Source organism: Cupressus sempervirens, chromosome 3, assembly GCF_028749045.1.
Source record: "Cupressus sempervirens isolate cs-2001-9-10 chromosome 3, ASM2874904v1, whole genome shotgun sequence".
Classification (NCBI taxonomy): domain Eukaryota; kingdom Viridiplantae; phylum Streptophyta; class Pinopsida; order Cupressales; family Cupressaceae; genus Cupressus; species Cupressus sempervirens.
This window is the reverse complement of record NC_143120.1, coordinates 1,115,317,489-1,115,326,937: the sequence shown is the minus strand read 5'-3', so window position 1 is coordinate 1,115,326,937 and position 9,449 is coordinate 1,115,317,489. Positions and strand designations below refer to the sequence as shown.

Below are 9,449 nucleotides of genomic sequence, written 5' to 3'. Positions count from 1 at the left end.
CCATTGTTTAGTAAACCCATTTAGGGCTATTCTCACTAGCTAATCATCACTAGGGCTATCTCCAACAGCTGCTAACTCATCATTGACAAGTCTGAGCCTGGTGAGGTAACTTGTCACGTCTTCTCCCTGATTCATCCGAGTATTCTTTAGCTTTTCTCTGAGAATCAACTTCCTATTGGTGGTAGCATTCTGGTACAGATTTAGAATGACGTCCCACATCTTCTTCGCTGTATCTAGCTCTGAGATATGTGGAACAATATGATCCTTGACATCAAGGATAATCCTCCTCGCTTTGGCATTGTCCTTCCTATATGCTGCAAGCTGTGTTGCATCCGTTGGTATAGGTACACCACTGGTAGTATAATCCTTGATACCATTCTCTTCCAACAATAAAGAAATTCTGGCCTTCCAGACACCAAAATTTGAGGCACCATCCAATCTATCCTGATCTCTCAAACCAGCTGAAGCCATCTCAAGGGTTTAAAGTAATAATAAATCTAAAGAGATCAAAATTTCTTTCCTAGGGAAAAACTCTTCTACCCTTAACAATGCTCTGATACCATGTGAAAAATCTAACTATTGCAGTCACTGATTATTAATCTCCTATCATAAACGATTATTAAACTGCTGAAAATAAATTTTCAGCTAATATTGAAAAATAACACAACTGTAACTTCACTTATAAAATACGGAAAGAAATGTGCAACACAATGAACACAATATTTTCGGACAAATTGTCCCTGGAAAAACCCCTAAGGGAAAACCAGTTCTACAGATGAGAAATTATATTAAACTTCAGCAAATCAAGAGATACAAAATTCCTTGCCTCTCACTAGCAGAACTTCGACAACCTCCTAATTTATCCCGTTGATATTCCCCACTGCTATTCCCGCGCTAACACTGCACCCTTGCTAACACTGCAAGACTGTTTGCTAACACTGCAAATGTTTATCAAAAACTTCTTCTCCAAATGACCCAATGACCCCTTTTTATACTACTCCTGTTGGTAACCCAACGGCCAAGATTAAATCAAACCAACGGCTGAGATTAAGACAACTCAACAGCCAATAATAGAATTGGTTGCAAGGTGTCCAAAAGGGAATCACTAAAATTAGTAAATAATTATCCTTGCAATAACTATTTACTAATTCTTGGCAAGTGGACAAACAACTGTCCAAACTATCCATAAATAGTGCTGCTATACATAGATAAGGACGAACAACTGTCCAAGCTACCCATAAATACAACTGCTATTTCCGGGTCAGAAATAACAGCTGTCCAACTAACAATAATTAACATCTTGTAGTAGGGATCCCTAGAACATTTTCCTATATTTGTAGCATTTTCAAAAAGCTATAATAATGTTTAATGAACAAAGAGATGTCGAGCAAATTTATTTTCAAAATCTTTTCCATGTTACAGGTGCTCATACAATAGGTTTCAGAGTTGGACAAATCCTACCCTTGAAAAGCTACTACTTACATTCAGGCTTCAGAGTCAGGCAAATCCTACAATTGAAAAGCTCCTACTTACACCTTTGTAGATGCTCTACCCGAATGGATTCTCCAAGAACATCAAGCATCCTCTGATCCTGTGTTAAACTGGGCATTCAAGAACAGGGTATGAACATCAATCATAACATAATTTTAAAAAGGTGGGATATAATGGCTCCATTTTATTTTACTTGACCAAATGAGTGAACTGACTGTAGTTTTTTGAATTGCTGGGATTGATAGTGAGACATCCAATGGTAGGATGAAAGGTTTCATGGAGATTTTTTAAGAAAATTTGTGGGAAAATAGAAAGAGCTTTTTAAACAGAATGCTTGATTAGAGTTGAGATTAAGGATGACTTTTTTTTTGCTATGCATGGCAGATGGTATAAAAATGGCTCCTCTTGGATTATGTTTTTCCATTTCTCCCTAGCTATTTTACTAGAGTTTTGGTCACTTACTTCCTCTATTAATGTCAGACTATAGGTTTTTAAAACTGCAGTAATGCAAAAATTGTCTTCGTTTTTCTCCAAATGCAATTTAGGTACTTTGCTTGTTTTGCAGTTTTGAGGTACGCAGTTTGCCATGTATTGTTAAGACTTTTGAATTCTAGTTGACATTATTTTGTTAAGAACTATATTGATTAGAGAGTTGAATCAAGGACATGGTGGCACATTGGATTTCTTTTGACGACTGTGATAGTTGGGCAGACTATGGTAATGTGATTTAGTAATTTTCTTAGTTGACTTATATATTTCCCCTGCTGAAATGTTTCATTTTTAATTTCAATACCTTTTTCCTTGTTACTTTAAAGAAAGCTGTTCATTTGTATGAGATGTTACCATATGCATTCTTGTTTTGCAGCAGGTAAGTCATGGTGAAGCAGAGCAGACATGCATTTTAAGAAGCACTGGCAGCACTATGTTTAGACTTGGTGTAACTAGCCCAGGTTTAAGGCTAGGCATTAGTAATTTGAGTATCCAGCATATAAGCATATAATTTGGTGTACTACAGCTAAACCCGATCTTTTTTACCGTAGCCAGTATGATCATGTGACGTTGGTTTGGCCGCTTGCTTGGTATGGGCTTTAATGATTTTTGTGCTTTAAAGACTTATGCTATCTTATGATAAAAATCCAAGCCCATATGGAGATAATATCAAGGATAGATTACATGGTTTCTCATATTCCTAGCACCAGGTTCTATCATTTTTAACTGTTTCAGTAATCTAAAATTAAGGAAGGCAACACATGTTGTCAAACAAGGAACAACATTTGGCAAACTCAATAGCATTACTTATAACTTCAAATTGAGGAAAACAAAAAGTACATTACCCTGCCCCCTCTCATGGAAGTTAGTTTGTTGCCCATGGGCAGTGAGGCCTTAAATAAAATGATATGTAATAGAAACTCAGTATGAATTTTGACAGCAAGAAGAATGACTTAATAAAAAAGGGAAAGAATTAAATGAATTTGTTTATATTCTGAAAGTGCTGAAGAGCTATTTGAACTGTAAAGGCATTAAAAATCACTATCATCGCTCGTTGCTTTATATAAGAGTCAAGTGTTCAACTCTAGGAATTCTTATTTATACATCTACTTGCTATTATAAGTAGTAGTACTTTCAAGTCCCAAGGACCTATTTTGGTTAGTCATCAGCATTAATATAACTTCTTCTTTCCTTTTACTTTCAGTGGAGTCTCAAATTTATTTTTCTGGGCTCGCTTGAATCAAGCATGATAATGTCAAAACTGTGAAAAGCTCTCCCCTGTTCGCTGTAGCGAAGTTGCTGCTAATACAACCATAAAGACTGAGCGGTAGGAATATAAACCCTAGTAGAAAACTAGAAAATTCTATACAAAAATTACACATGTAGAAAGAGAAAATGATAATACAGGGATTTCCAAAATTTATCTCACACTTCTTGCGACATCTATTTCCTTTTCAGTGCACTAACGTAGAAGGTAGAATGCATATTCAAGGGATAGATAATGCTTGTTCAATGTGTGCATTCTCTATTAACATGGGGATATTACTATTCAGTGGAATTTTGATATCCATACTAAGGTAAAAGAACCTCATTTTTTTGTTTAGATATCTTTTGATAATAATCAAATAAATTTGTCATCTTCAAGTAACAGGTTCACATACTGCTTAAAAAATTTACATTATAGATTCAAGAATAGCCCTAACAATCATTAGTTGACCACTTTAGACAAGATTAACTGGAGCGAAAATTGGCAAGAAACAAACATGTGAGCTGGATCGAATCAGGCATTAAGAGAAAAGCATGATTTTTTTAGAAAAGGATGAGCAATTCACAACATTATCAAATAATTATTTTTACTTTTGAGTGAAGTTCAAATGCTACTTAAAAATATTGCATCATAGTTGAGAAATTTAGCCTTCATCACTGGTTGATTACTTTAGGCAAAGTTTAGTCACATACAAAGAACTGTAGATTTTCAAAACTTAGAAAGTACTTACATCCATGTTCGCAATTTCATGTGCTTTTCGATCAACGTTTCCTCCAAACTTGGCAACTGTTTCCTTTACTGGTTCAAAAGTTGTGCGAGTGTCTACTTCACCTATGTTTATGACATGGGCTCTTTGACATTGATGGGTGGGTAAAGGCACACAAGAATAAAATATGAAATGCAATGTGTTGCGGCACAATAAAAATCAATTGTAAGTGATTACTCTTTCATTGACCAAAATGGATACACAACACTCTTTTTTATAGGCAAGTTTACAATCTCTAGAAATTTTTGACATTTGCTAGCAAGACAATTATCTACAGAATTCTAGAAACTACTACAGTTGACACAACCTAAACCTAAACTTCTAGAAACATTTAATAACATATTGGAGTAGAAATTAATATTTCTTACACTCCCCCCCAATTTCTACTATCAACTATTACAAAACTTTTTTAATATTTACAACTCTCAGAGCCTCCTTCAAAATTTCAAATTGTACTTGTGGTAAGGCTTTGGTGAAGATATCTACAAGTTGCTCCTTTGATCTGCAATGTTGTAGATTAATTTCTCTGCTATTAACTAGCTCTCTAATTAAGTGATACCTTGTGTCAATGTGCTTTGTCCTCTTGTGAAACACATGGTTCTTTGAAAAGTGCAATAGCAGACTTGTTATCACAAATAGATTGTAGTAGGTCCATCTTGGGCTTGCATTAAGTTTTTGAAAATCCTTCGCATCCATACTGTCATGTCCCCTTTTCAAATAATTAAAAAATAATAATCTTTGCTAAGGCAGATAGGTTCAAGAAAGTGAAGTTTCAGAAAAAGGGGGTTAATCTTTGGAAACCGTTGGACTAATAAATGAAAATTATTATTAAAATATGTTTCATTAATCTCTCTTGGACGTGAGTTACAGTTATGTCCTCTTTTAAGAGGTTTGGAGGCATTTTGGAGAGAGGCTAGAACTGGATTTTTGCTCATTCTTTGTTATTCTTCAGAGGCTGCCAAACCTGTGGAGAAGGAGACCCAAGAACGGGAGTTTGCAGGTTTCCAGGGAGACCCAAGAATGGGAGTTTGCAGGTTTCTAGGAAGGTTAAGGATGGGAGTTAGAAGCCATTCCATGTGCATGCTCATACAGAGTTTGCCTTTGTGCTGAACAGTGCAGATTTGTGAGTTTTCGGGTGTGTTTTTGGTATGAGTTTGGTGTTTCCAATTGAGTATTTCATATCAGTTTGGGTTGCTGCTGTATTTCAGACTTTAAGGTGTTAAAATAGAGCTGAATATATGTATTGGGATGTGATTAAACTTTTGAGATAGATTATTAGTGTTTTTGTGGTGTTTCCGGGCATTTGTGTTATTTTCGGGAGCCCGATGAGCATAGTTTTTGTCCTACATTTGTGAACGGTTGTGTACAGGCTATACGGATCTGGAAATGTCATTTTTTAGGCTATTATGCTGCTGAAATTTCTATAAAAAATTCCACTTTCAGATTTATTAATAATAGGTGAAGTTGTGAAGCTTTTGGCACTATTTTTAGCATACCCGATTTGGGGTTTCTTGAGAAATTTGGTGGATCTTTGTGATATTAGTGGTTTGATCTTGAAAATCTGATTAGAGGTTGGAAATATCATACAAAATTAGAAAAGGGACATTTTAGTGGTATCAGAGCCATGATCTTGCCAGCCTGAGGGTTTGTAGAAGTTTGCATGTCAAGTTTTGAGAACTACCCAAATCTTGCATGTCATAATTTATGGTTGCATGTTTCTTCTAATCAGTTGCATGTCAAAATTTATGGTTGCATGCTACTTCTAATCATTTGCATATTAGTTCTTGGTGAATTTGGTGGTTGTAGAAGTTTCCATGTCAGTTTTGACAACTACCCAGATCTTGCATGTCAGTTTTGACAACTACCAAGATCTTGCATGTCAGTTTTGACAACTACCCAGATCTTGCATGTCATAATTTGGTGGTTGCATGTTGCTTCTAATCAGTTGCATGTCAAAATTTATGGTTGCATGCTACTTCTAATCATTTTCATGTTAGTTCTTAGTGAATTTGGTGGTTGTAGAAGTTTGCATGTCAGTTTTGACAACTACCCAGATCTTGCATGTCAGTTTTGACAACTACCCAGATCTTGCATGTCAGTTTTGACAACTACTCAGATCTTGCATGTCATAATTTATGATTGCATGTTGCTTCTAATCAGCTGCATGTCAAAATTTATGGTTGCATGCTACTTCTAATCATTTTCATGTTAGTTCTTAGTGAATTTGGTGGTTGTAGAAGTTTGCATGTCAGTTTTGACAACTACCCAGATCTTGCATGTCAGTTTTGACAACTACCCAGATCTTGCATGTCAGTTTTGACAACTACCCAGATCTTGCATGTCATAATTTATGATTGCATGTTGCTTCTAATCAGTTGCATGTCAAAATTTATGGTTGCATGCTACTTCTAATCATTTGCATGTTAGTTCTTGGTAAATTTGGTAGTTGCATGTTGCTTCTAATCAGTTGCATGTCAAAATCTATGGTTGCATGCTACTTCTAATCATTTGCATGTTAGTTCTTGGTGTTTGAAGAAGTTATATCCTATTGGGGTTACACTCTACTTTATCTAGAATGGACAGGTATAGTACAGAGTCTCAGAGGACACGATCTTGGACAATTGATATCCAGAGTCAAAACAGTAGAAAGGATGGTTATTTAGACATTCGAGATAAACTTATGAAAATAAGCCATGGCATGTCTGAACAATTGATTGAGCACCACCGTATAATGAATGACATGTTGTCCAACCCAGCTAAGGTGGATAAGTTGATTGGATTTCTATTTGGCAGATTTTCTCATAGGACAAATGACACAATTTCCAAGAACTTGCATGAGGAGTTTGAGAAACTAGCTGATAGCCAGGTAGAGGTCTTAGATTCTACTCTACCACAGGAGGTGGTGGGAAAGGATATTACACAGATTGATAGTAACGGTCAACTTGATACTCAAATTGAGACAATTGTTTACAGGTCGTCAAAGGGTGATGCCACAGGTATTCAGGATGGTATAGTTACAACAGGCAGTGACTATAGTGTAGTGGGTTCAGATGATGATTATGAGGATGTTGTTGTGCAGGATGGTGAGATACCTGGTAGAGATGAGCAGACATTGAGCATTCATGACTTTGCTGAGAAAGAGTACCAGGCACAGTTAGATGCTTCATCACATGAGGTTGAGGCTGGTAGTACTTCACATGATTTGTCCAGCCAGTTGAAGGTGAACAAAGATAGTATTGTGACTTCATTATCTCATCATGACAGGTATGTGGAGTTAGTTGGTATTGGTCATATTACTCAGGTGAGGAGTTTGCTTGAGTTACCAGTTGATTCTAGTTTACGGATATGGACTCGAGATTGTTATATTGGTGTTTGGGATTCAGTTGACTGGAGATTTTTAACACTTTTTGGTAGCAGTGTTTGTTTGGGGGCTATCATGGATTTGATTAGCAGATTACACGGTGTTGTCTTTTCTTGTGCCAGTATCTTGTTTGATGTTGGTATTAGTTTTTATACACCAATGTTGGGCTTTGTTCATATATTTAGTCGGCCATACTTGCTGGAATGTGTTGATGATATTTCATATTTGGCAGTGTGTATAGATGAGTCCCAGGATCATATTGGCATTGATGACATCCAGGAGGATGCAGTGGGCAGTTTTGAAGACTTAGTTTCCTTGGGTATAGAGGAGTTGGACAGTAATGCTAATGTTTTTGATACTCTGTATGTTGATATGAGCTTTAGATTTGATTCACAGGATATGGATGGTAATACTCTAGAGACTAGTAACTTTGAGGATACTCCTTCAGACAATGCATCAGAGGAGGTTTGTAGGAGACAGTCAAGCCAGTGCCATCATGTGTCTAATCAGTTGAGAGTTAGTGACCGAGACATTGCTATCACTTGCCAACATTTCGATGCTGCTCGTCAGTTGTTAGCAGTTTATGGATGGGGTTCTCCTACTAGTGATGAGCAGGGAGGCAGTTATCTTTCCTTGACAGAGTTCCACTCTTTATGGGAGACTATTCAGATTTTGAGACATAATTATATGCAGTTGGTAGCCGACAGAGATTATCTTATGGAGTGGGGCAGTACAACATATGATGCATTGTTGGCCAGGGAAGATGAGGTGAGTGAGCTTACTGAGCAGCTTGAGGTGACTTCTGAGATTCTTGAGAGTACACAGTTGGCTTTTAAGGAGTCACAGTTTCATTTGGCTAAGGTGACCATGGAGTTAGAGCGACTACAGTCTTTACCTAATTCTATATAGTCACAAGCTGTGGTGTTTGGTGATCCAAGGATGTCCATGGCCGAGATTGTTAGAGACAGTGGAGATGGGGATGCATCCATCCTTGATACTAACATTGGCATATCAGGTTCATTCCCACTAGAGTCAGGTTCAGTTGAGTTGGGTGTTGTAGCAGATTGTTGTATGCCTGACATGGTGGTGGCCTCTAGTACTGATGGCACAAAGACTAGAGATGTATCAAAGATCATGTGTGATGTTGGTGAGTCAGCAGTTGGCATGGTTCCTGCTAGCAATACTACTCCCTTGGTGATATCTTCAAAGGTAGTAGTCAGTTCCAACATGGTTAATGATCAATTGCAGTTAGTTTCATCTAGATTACAGTCTGAGCCACTAACTGAGATTGGCGAATTCTATTGGCATTACACTATGAGGTACGCTCATCAATTTACCTTTGATGAACATGTTGATGAGATGATGATACAAAGATGTACTTTGGTTCCTAGTGCTTATCATCAGTTATGGGATAGTTTGATGCCTCAAGATGAGATTTGTGATGGGCATGACATGGTGATAGGTTCTGCAGTTGACAACTTGATAATATGTGACTTAGAGCAGGAGTTTGGGAGTGATGCTTCAGTGGGTGTTGTTATTGATTCTACTCCTTTGGCTATGACATCTCCTGACTTAGCTAGTGATCAGTCATAGTGGGTTGTATCACTTGTTCATGGTGAGTTGTTGACTGAGGTTGGTTTTTTTAATCAACATTATATTGCAGGGTATGTACATTAGTTAGCATTTGATCCTTGTTTTGAGGAGTTGATGGCAGGCAAATTTGGTTTGGATTCCATTTCTTACTCTTTATCTTGTAATGTCTTTTCACCATCAGTAGTGCATGGGAGTTATGGTTATGAGATAGTGACCGGTGATTTGCAGAGTTGTGTTGACTGTAGGAGTTGTACAGTGTGTGGATTCTCCATACTTGGTACAATTTCATTCGAGAGCGTTCACCATTGTTGCAAAGTTGGATTGTACATTCTGTATAGGCCAGTGGGATGCGTTGATGGTATTTACTATGTTGGTAGTTTGATTTGTCCACTTTACTTGGGTTCTGATGTTCTAAGAGTTTGTGTCTCATGGGTTTTTGACTGTGGTAGTGGTGATTTTGGAGTTTGGTTGAGCTATAATTG

The 9,449-nt window shown here is 37.1% G+C and overlaps 1 long non-coding RNA gene across 1 annotated transcript; it reads left to right on the top strand.

The window, feature by feature from the left end:
- Nucleotides 1-1,303: 1,303 nt before the first annotated feature.
- On the top strand, nt 1,304-2,962 carry LOC149570695 (uncharacterized). The gene is made up of 2 exons (XR_016363013.1): nt 1,304-2,208; nt 2,357-2,962. It is a non-coding gene; the product is annotated as an uncharacterized LOC149570695 (long non-coding RNA).
- Nucleotides 2,963-9,449: the final 6,487 nt, after the last annotated feature.